A 10,329-nucleotide genomic window follows, 5' to 3' on the forward strand; every position below is an offset into this window, starting at 1 on the left:
AAGATCCTGTGGCGGGTGTTGTGGGTAGCTGGCAAGTGTCCGCCGAACCTGCGCCCTAGCTACCCTAGTGTCGGTCAGACCTGAAGAGGCTTGTGGCCCTACTCAGGCCGGTTTTCTGCCTCCCCAACCAAAGCAGTTTCAGGTCCCGCGAGATTGGACTGGAGCAGAAGCTGTGTTCCACTCACCAGAAGTCTCAAAATCCTGTGGTGGGTGTTGTGGGTAGCTGGCGGGTGTCAGCTGACCCTGCGCCCTAGCTACCCGGGTGTCGGTCAGACCGGAAGAGCTTTCCTCAGTTTCTATTGCTATATCTCCCTTTTCATTTCTGATTTTGTTAATTTGGATACTGTCTCTGTGCCCTCTGGTTAGTCTATCTTGTTGATTTTCTCAAAGAACCAGCTCCTGGTTTTGTTGACTCTTTTTATAGTTCTTGTTTCTACTTGGTTGATTTCAGCCCTGAGTTTGATTATTTCCTGCCATCTACTCTTGGGTGTTATATTAGTTAGGGTTTTATTGCTGTGAACAGAAACCATGACCAAGGCAAGTCTTATAAAAAAACAACATTTAATTGGGCCTGGCTTACAGATTCAGAGGTTCAGTCCATTACCATCAAGGTGGGAGCATGGCAACATACAGGCAGGCATGGTGCAGGAGGAGCTGAGAATTCTATGTCTTTATCCAAAGGCTGCTAGTGGAAGACTGACTTCCAGGCACCTAGGGTGAGAGTATTAAGCTCACACCCACAGTGACACACCTACTCCAACAAGGGCACACCTCCAAATGGTGCCACTCCCTGGTGCAAGAATATACAAACCATCACAGGTGTATTTGCTTCTTTTTGTTTTAGAGCTTTCAGGTGTGCTGTCAAGCTGCTAGTGTATGCTCTCTCCAGTTTCTTTTTGGAGGCACTCAGAGCTCTGAGTTTTCCTCTTAGCACTGCTTTCATTGTGTCCCAATAGTTTGGGTTTGTTGTACCTTCATTTTCATTAAATTCTAAAAAGTTTTTAATGTCTTTCTTTATTTCTTCCTTGACCAAGTTATCATTGGGTAGGGCATTGTTCATGTGTATGTGGGCTTTTTTGTTTTTGTTGTTATTGAAGAGCAGCCTTAGTCTGTGGTGATCTGATAGGATGTATGGGATTGCTTCAATCTTCTTGTATCTGTTGAGACCTGTTTTGTGACCGATTATGTGGTCAGTTTTGGAGAAGGTACCATGAGGTGCTGAGAAGACAGTATATTCTTTTGTTTTAGGATGAAATGTTCTATTGATATCTGTTAAATCCATTTGGTTCATAACTTCTGTTAATTTCACTGTGTCTCTGTTTAGTTTCTGTTTCCATGATCTGTCCATTGATGAGAGTGGGGTGTTAAAGTCTCCCACTATTATTGTGTGAGGTGCAATGTGTGCTTTAAGGTTTAGTAAAGTTTCTTTTATGAATGTAGGTGCCCTTACATATGAGGAGAATAGATGTTCAGAATTAAAAATTCTCCTTGGTAGATTTTTCCTTTGATGAGAATGAAATGTCCTTCTTTATCTTTTTGATAACTTTTGGTTGAAAGTCGATTTATTCAATATTAGAATGGCTACTCCAGCTTGTTTCTTGGGACTATTTGCTTGGAAAAATTTTTTCCAGTCCTTTACTCTGAGGAAGTGTCTGTCTTTGTCACTTAGGTGTGTTTCCTGTATGAAGCAAAATGCTGGGTCCTGTTTTTGTGTCCAGTCTGTTAGTCTATGTCTTTTTATTGGGGGATTGAGTTTATTGATGTTAAGAGATATTAAGAAATAGTGATTGTTACTTCCTGTTTTTTTTTTTTTTGTTTGTTTTGTTTTGTTTTGTTGTTGTTAGAGGTAGAATTACATTTGTGCGGCTATCTTCTTTTAGGTTTGTTGAAAGATTACTTTCTTGCTTTTTCCAGGGTGTAGTTTTCCTTCCTTGTGCTGGAGTTTCCTTTGTATGGCTGGATTTGTGACAAGATGCTGTGTAAATTTGGTTTTGTCATGGAATATCTTGGTTTCTCTATATATGTTAATTGAGAGTTTTGCTGGGTATAGTACCCTGGACTGGCATTTGTATTTTCTTAGGGTCTATATGACATCTGCCCAGGATCTTCTAGCTTTCATAATCTCTGAGAAACCTGGTGTAATTCTGATAGGTCTGCCTTTATATGTTACTTGACCTTTTCCTCTTACTTCTTTTAATATTCTTTCTTTGTTTTGTGCATTTGGTGTTTTGACTATTATGTGATGGGAAGAATTTTTTTTCTGGTCCAATCTATTTGGAGTTCTGTAGGCTTCTTGTATGTTCATGGGCATCTCTTTCTTTAGGTTAGGGAAGTTTTCTTCTATAATTTTGTTGACGATATTTGCTGGCCTTTTAAGTCGAAAATCTTCATTCTCATCTACTCCTATTATCCATAAGTTTGGTCTTCTCATTGTGTCCTGGATTTCCTGGATGTTTTGGGTTAGAAGCTTTTTGCTTTTCTTTGACTGTTGGGTCAATGTTTTCTATGGTTTCTTCTGCACTTGAGATTCTCTCTTCTATCATTTTTATTCTGTTGGTGATGCTTGCATCTATGACTCTTGATCTTTTTCCTAAGTTTTCTATTTCTAGACTGGTCTCCCTTTTTGATTTCTTTATTGTTTCTATTTCCATTTTCAGATCCTGGATGGTTTTGTTCAATTCCTTCACCTGTTTGTTTGTGTTTTCCTGTAACTCTTATTTATTTATTTATTTATTTATTTAATATTTTATTTTTATTAGGTATTTATTTCATTTACATTTCCAATGCTATTCCAAAGTCCCCCACACCCTCCCACACCCACTCCCCCCCCCACCCACTCCCACCTGAAGGGAACAGGCTTCATCCATGAGGCCATGGGGAATCAGCATTCAGCCTGGGTACAGACCTTTCAGTGTAGCTGCTTTAAGGCTACATGTGGTCCTGTCAGGAACCTCTTACCCAGTGCTCTGTAAGTAAGCCCAATAAACTCACTAGTTACCTGGAATGGACATTCATGAAATCTTACCTTAGTTTATCATTAGGACTTTAGAAGGAGAGGTAGACATTGACACTTCTTCTAGGAAAGAAATTGTATTTTTAAAAATTATTTAATGTAAGTGAATGTGTGTGTGTGTGTGTTGTGTTTGAGAGTATATATGTATACCACATGCACTCTTGGAGCCTATGGAGTGGAAGGGTCCAAAATTTGCTGAAGAAAGACCCCAGACTCAGATAGTATACAAAACCAAAGAACATTTATTCTTCAGAAACAACTAGAATGCTAAGGTTACCATCATTTCAGAATGGCATCACAGACAAAGACATTGGACCCCCCTTATAACAGAACTGCTTAATTGATTCTGAGATAACAACAGACTTCTAAAACCTAGGGCACATTCCAAGGGGTTACAAAAACTATTAACTGAAGGTCATAAAGAAGATGTATACCACAGGTACAAAAGCAGGAGATAAGATATTGACCAGGTTTATCTGTATAAAACTTCAAGGACAGCTTAGTTATGGTCTTTAACTTTCCATGAACCTGTAAGCTAGTAATAAATAATTAATGTTTAGCCATATAATTATTCCTAGTGGATATGCATATGGACATTCTGTTATAAACCTCTTATTCAATTTATAACCTGAATTTATGTGCAAACGTGTAGTAAACTTTTTGCCATGTGAACACACACTCTGAAAGTTGTACAAGTGCCAAGAACAAAGGAGAGAGACAGGCCTTCCTCCTCTTCTCTTCCAGATACTTAGAGAAGTGCAATTCCTTGCCAAAATAGCTTGCAGAGATAGAACAAAGGCCTTTGTACCTAGCCTCTGGTTGATTTGCTCGGAGGTGCTATACTAGAGACTGCAGCTTCTCATCTCAGAGCAACCCAGATAATCAGATCAGCTGTAGAAGCAAAGTAGCTTACACTTAGAATGGATAGCAAATGGTTTATGGCCTAGTTTCTGAGTGGAGACAAAATGGAATAAAAAGGACTCTTCATGAGGAATTATAGATGGTTGTGAACTGCTATGTGGATGCTGGGAATTGAATAAGAGTTCTCTTTAAGAGCAATAAGTGCTCTTAATCTGGGAATGTCTCTCTACCCATGGGCAAGAATTTTAGAAACACCGTCTAGGTAAATGACTGTCACCCAGCTTCTTGAGCCAGAAACCCTGACATTGTTCTCAATACCTTCCTCAGGTCTTTGTACAGAGATTGGTGTACCTATTAAGTCCCAGAAATCTTGCCTCTAAACCATGTCTCAACTCTTCCTGAGTTTTTCTTTACCATCCTTTAGTCTAGACAGAAATCTAATAGATGCTTTCTGAATACCATCATTCTTGTTGTATCCCTGTACCTGGACTATATGTCTTAATTTTTCTAGGAGGAAACCTCGATCATGGTCATCAGGGAAAGAATAGGGATTGGGGCAGGTGTGAATCACAGTCCTTCCTTTTACATTGTGAAATTGTTGAATTGGAGCAGAATGACTCTGGTACAGCAAGGATAGGGATGTTATCATCAATATTGTTGGCACTGATCTTCCATGTTAGAGACCTTTTTATGGAAAAGATTCAATAAAAAATATTTTAAGCTTTTTTGGGTTGTATGGTCTCTGTTCTGGTGTGACAGCTTCAAATATCAACTTGACATACCAAGAATCACCCACAAAGAGAATTTCAGTAAAGAGTTGACTACATTTGGTGGCTTATGGACATGCCTTTGGACAATTGTCTTAATTAAACTAATTGACATGAGAAGACCCAGTCACTGTAGACAGTAACATTCCCTCGGCAAGAGTTCCTGAACCACACAAGAGTAGAGCTGAAAACAAGCAAACAAAGGAGTGAGAATAGTGCATTAATTTCTCTCTGCTCTTGACTGTGGATGATCTATGATCAGATGCTTCAAATTTCTGCTGCCTCAGTTTCTTTACAATAATGGACTGTACACTGGAATTGTTGGCTAAAATAACATTTATTCCCCTAAGTATTTTTTTTTTCTGGCTTCTAGTTCTGGGGTAGTCCATTACGACAGGAAAGTCAAGGCAGCAGGAGCCCAAGGTGATGGGTCACATCACAACCACAGTCAGGAAGGAGACAGTGATGGATGCTCTGCTCAGTTCCCTTTTGAAATAGAGCCAGGAGGAATATATGGGAAGATTTGGAGGGAGGAAAGGAAAGTGAACAGTGATACAATTATATTATACTCTCAATAATAAGAACTAATTAAGAAATCTGGCTTATTATGAAATGCCACCTTAAACTATGTAATAGAAGACTTGATAAACAATTTTGTATTATATAGTGATAAGATAGTGAGTGTGATTGTTTTTCTCAGTTGCAAGCTTGATGAGATCAAGAATCACCTGGGAGATACCACAGGGCTCTGGGAATGCCTGTGGAATAATATGTTGAAGACTAATTGGTATAGGAAGACCTAAGTAGTTTTTGTCAGGCATTTTATCATAGCAACAGTAATGAAATGAGGACTCCTGGTATTGGACTCTGCTGTTGTATTAAAAAGGGAGCTAGGAAAAAAAATCAATGGTTGCAGCTGTTATACAATAAAATTATTTGTAAAAACAGATGTGCTAAGTTTTCCTTCAAACTTTAGTCTTGTACCCATATCCTGGAGGGAGGTGTGGAATCTTTGAGTCACATAGCTTGGTGGAAGGTCTTTAGGTCATTTGTTGCAGTAAGTACCCCTTATAAGAGGGTAGTGTAAGCCCTTGGTGGTGCCCTGTGCCCTAGACTTCTCTAACCTTAACACCTTACAGAAAAAAAAGCCCAATATCAGGCCACAAAACCCCATCAATCCCTAGCTTGCCCCAAGATCAGGCCACAAAATTTCTCTAATCCCAAGCCACCCTGGAGAGCTCCAACCCATCAAAAGCCCTATATAAAGTTCTATATAACTGCCTTCTGCTCAGTTCTTTGCTACTTCTCACACAAGCAGAGGCAGCTACCATCTTGTGTCTTTCCCAATGAATCTCTGGTGTGAAGTTTGTTGAGTCATGGTGTGACTTTTTGGTATTTCTTGGCTTTCAACGGTAAGGATACCTTTTCCTTCATAGCTGTAAGGCTTTCACTGGGGAAATACCTCCACTGGGGAAGCCTTTTCCCTCAGAGCTGTAACTCTCACAGGTAGTTATGAAAAGAGCAAGTCTGGTTCTACCCAGCTTCCTCTGTTCCTGGATGGACAAACTGTGGCTCATCTTAATGAGAGGTTCCATACTACCGTCTTCCCTTTGTTAAAATGTTCTCCCTAGAACTGGGGCAATGGAGTGTTATGCTTTTGAATCTTTAAATTGGAGCAAAATAGATTTCTCTTCCTCACAACTAGGTTGTGACACAGTGATAAACAGCCAACTAATATATGAAGTATCTGCTTTGTAAAGCCTCAAATTCTTTGAGATCAAGGACAATGTGTTTTTCACAAAGTTTACTTAACTCCTGCCCTGAAAAGAGCTTTTAACATATCAAATAAGCATTCAATACATAGTTATTAAGTAAATAAATGATTGTAGAAAATCACAGTTGTAGATAATTGATCTTCCAACCCACAAACTCAGGCTAGGGGAATACATACATGAATACAGTAAGACTTATAGATGCCCACACAACAAAACAATAAATGCCCTGGGGAGAAATTTTGGTTAAAATACACATTAAATTCCTATGTATTCAATAAACTATGATTTATCAAACTGAATCAAATCACAAGATTCAGGGTGAAAGCAATGGGTAAGATATTTCTTTATTTGTTAGAAAAGGGAGACCTTGGCTTAGGAAAGCCCAGAAGGTGGAGGACTTCTTTGGGTTCCAGTGAAAGACACTCTTTAGATTTGCTCAATTATATGGTAGATTTCACTTGGATTTCGTTGAATGCTGTTTAGATGTTTTCTGGGCTCACATATTCCTGGAAAATACAGACACAAGGTGGAACACTGAGTGACAGGAGGATAGTCACACTCAGAGGGCTTAGACATTGTGTGACTCTTGTTTCTGAACAGGGTATGGGAAACCTTGTTCAGTCTCCCTCTAAATGCCACTTACCTATTGCCACCTTTAGGGCTGTTCATGTACTTGAAAAGTCTTCTAATACCTTCATACAAGACAGCTACCAGACCAAAAACAGCTGCTAATGGGATCTAGGAGCAGAATAAACAGAGAGGACCTGACAACAAGTTTGGACACCAAAAAATTCAATTTTGAAATTAGCTTAATCATGGACTGTCTCTATGGCTTTGGGAAGTCCTCCATTGTCTCTCTGTCTTTAAGAGGATCCTGTGTGGATGCAAAAGGGTTTTTTATTTTACCCCTCACCATCAGTGATCCTCTAAGGAGGAGGTGTCATTACCCCAGGCAAATGCTTTGGTTGTTTGCCCAGGTTGAGAGGTGTGGTCTGGAGTCGGTGAGACAGTGAAAGTGCTCTGTGTTGGTAGTGAACAGTGTTTGTACTGGGTATAAGAACACAGAAGAAAGTGAGATAGAGGGGAAAAGAGGTCTGAGCATCACGAGGGAAGAAGAGGTCTGTGGAAAAAGCCTCCTGGCGGAACGGAGACTATCTTCAGTGATGAGTAGTTTTACTGGAACTGATGTACACTTCTACTGTTTCTCTGAGCTACTAGATAAAGCCAGGCTCTGAGACAATCTGCTCACCTGTGACAGTGGAATTTTGAGGGGGTTAGGAGGAGAAAGTGAGGCTTCCTTTTGGCTGGTGAAAAAGCCAGTAAAGTGAACTAACTCAGCAGAGGAGGAAACCAGGGGACTATAAGCCTGATACTAGGTAGGCAGGAAGAGACTGGGAGTGCCCTTTAAAGCCATGAAACCATTGGAGATATGTGGATAGCTGTATGTCTGTATGTCATCATCTTCTGAGATGAGTTGGTATTAGCAATGCCTTGATTGATAGGAAACTAGAAGAAAGACAGAGAACAGATTTCAAGTGCAGTGATGAAAAATCTCCACACAAGGCATACTCAAGCAACTGGACTCTCATTGCTAGACTGGAAATCCAGTTGCACTGGCTCTCAGTAAGAGCCAATGATCTGAAGGCTGCTTGTAACTAACTCAAGGTAAAGATGAACGGCAGAGGATAACAAAGCTCAATATGAATTGATGCTGTTCAAGTATTCCCTCCTGTCCCAAAGCTAATAAAGCTGAAAGGTGAACTGATTGTAACACGTAATAATTATTCTGTCTTAAACACAATTTTGAGTTCTAGGCTATGCAATGAAACTTCTAGCTGATTACAAGTTAAAAAAAAAACAGTAAGGTTATTTATTTCCTCTTTGGTTGGTTTGAAAAGGTGAAGTGTCACTTAGGTGCCTAAGGCAAATGCCTGAAAGGCATGTATCTTAAATCCAAATCTTACTCTAAAATGAAAAGACAAACTTGGTGGTGGTGTGGTAGTAGTGGGGGGAGGCAATGGAGCTTTTATTTGTTCTTCTTCTCAGAGTAGCCATGCTGAACAAATCTTATTTTCACGAGTGTCTCTTTAATTGACACCTTGAAGATATTAGTCTAGCTTATTAGAGATATTTGGGCCCAGGTGTAGACCAGGTGTCACCTAAGAGGAGACCACATTTGTACCCCTCAAAATAAAATGTAAAAAGCAAAGGCCCTAGGTGCCTGCTTCTATTTTCCTAGCGCGCTTGTTGTGTACTTTATTAAGTGTAAATTTCTCTTCTTTTCTCACCATCTTAACAACTACCAAGATCCACACAGCTTGCCATCCTGCCTTGTGGATTTTTTTCTTTCTTTCTAATGTCAGTAATTTTTTCTTGAGTCTCCATAGTTCTCTTTTGAATCTGTTTTAAAGTTCTGTGTGTGTGTGAGTGTGTGTGCGTGCGTGCACACAAGTGTGTTTTTACATTCATGGATAGGATTGGAATGTGTGGTGTGTGAGTATGTTACTCTGTGGAGGGGCAAGCTTTGGGAGAGGGGTGAGGAATGGTGACTCAGAAGAGGCTGTGTGTGGTTGGTTGTGCAGGTGGAAGGATTTCAATTGCAGGGAACACAGAGTTCATGTCACAACTTCTAGAGCAAGATCCTGCTCCTGTCAAGCCACCAGTCTCTCTTCCTTCCTACACTCAGACCATATTCCAGCTCTGTGGACACAGGGAGACATTGACCTGCAAAGAAATCATTGCTTCCCATGGGTACCTTACCTCTTCACGGTGGCTGAGTTTTCACACAAGGTTTGAAATCAGATGCATGCATCCACTCTTCCTAAGGCCAAAAAACAGGACTACATTCCTCCCAAGGGCAGTCAACCGACTGAGACTTTTCCTTATAAATCAGACTTACAGACATCCTGAAGTTGGCACTCTCTGATCCCATGCTTGGCTCTTTTCTGTCCTTAGGAGTTTAGGATAAAGCAGGATTTTAGGAAGCTGACTAGGAAGCAATTCCTGTATCACAGAACACAAACTAAAGGAGCTAGGAAGTTCTTTATATAGTGAACCTTTATATAATGAGCCCGAGGGCAAAATGAAACAACTTGCTTAACTGCCATTTTTGGCTGATCTATTTTAGTTAATCTCTAACTTATTTATAGCTTTGAGGTTCAGTTTTTGTTTTCTCTAACAGAAGCATTTAAAGGAAATGCCCTGGTTGTGTTTCACTAGCTTTTCCCCTCCTTCCTTTCCCTGTTTATACCAAAGCTACTTATCTCATTGGTTTTGTTTCCTGGAGACATTTTGAGCCTCTCATGAGATGGCTCAATTGAATTTGATTCCTGAGATCTACATGGTTGAGGGAGATAATTGACTCTCAAAAGTGATCTTTTGACAGTCACACATGTGCCATGGCAGATGCCCCTTATGTGTGTAAAATAAGTAAATGAAATGTACAAGTGCACACACAGAAAACACAGAAATAAACGGAGGTGTCTGCCCGGCCTGGGAGCACTTTGCCTGAGCATCAGCAGCAGACATCTTGGTTCTGGGACTCCACCGAGAGTATTTTGCACAGGTGAGAGTGTGGAATACAGAAGCTAAGAGCTTCTGGGACAGGCCAAAGCAACTTAGCTTTGGGGACAGGTCCTGTTTTGAGCCTTCATCTTCGACCAGGAGGGAGGTCTGAACACCAGATATCTGTGCACCTGCCCTGTAAGAGAAGAGCTTGCCTGCAGAGAGTGCTTTTACCACTGAAACTCAGAGGAGAGAGCAAGTCTCCCAGGTCTGCTGATAGAGGCTAACAGAATCACCTGTGAACAAGCTCTAACCAGAGACAACTAAATCAACTAACTCCAGAGATTACCAGATGGTGAAAGGTAAATGTAAGAATCTTACTAACAGAAACCAAGACCACTCACCATCA

At 40.3% G+C, this 10,329-nt stretch overlaps 1 long non-coding RNA gene across 1 annotated transcript; it reads right to left on the reverse strand.

The window, feature by feature from the left end:
• Nucleotides 1-6,728: 6,728 nt before the first annotated feature.
• LOC110285978 lies at nt 6,729-9,450 on the reverse strand. Its single transcript, XR_002377098.2, has 3 exons — nt 9,316-9,450; nt 7,060-7,154; nt 6,729-6,922 (listed from the first exon to the last, which is right to left on the reverse strand). It is a non-coding gene; the product is annotated as an uncharacterized LOC110285978 (long non-coding RNA).
• Between the last annotated feature and the right edge of the window lie 879 nt (nt 9,451-10,329).

Source organism: Mus caroli, chromosome 19 (genome assembly GCF_900094665.2).
Source record: "Mus caroli chromosome 19, CAROLI_EIJ_v1.1, whole genome shotgun sequence".
Classification (NCBI taxonomy): Eukaryota; Metazoa; Chordata; class Mammalia; order Rodentia; family Muridae; genus Mus; species Mus caroli.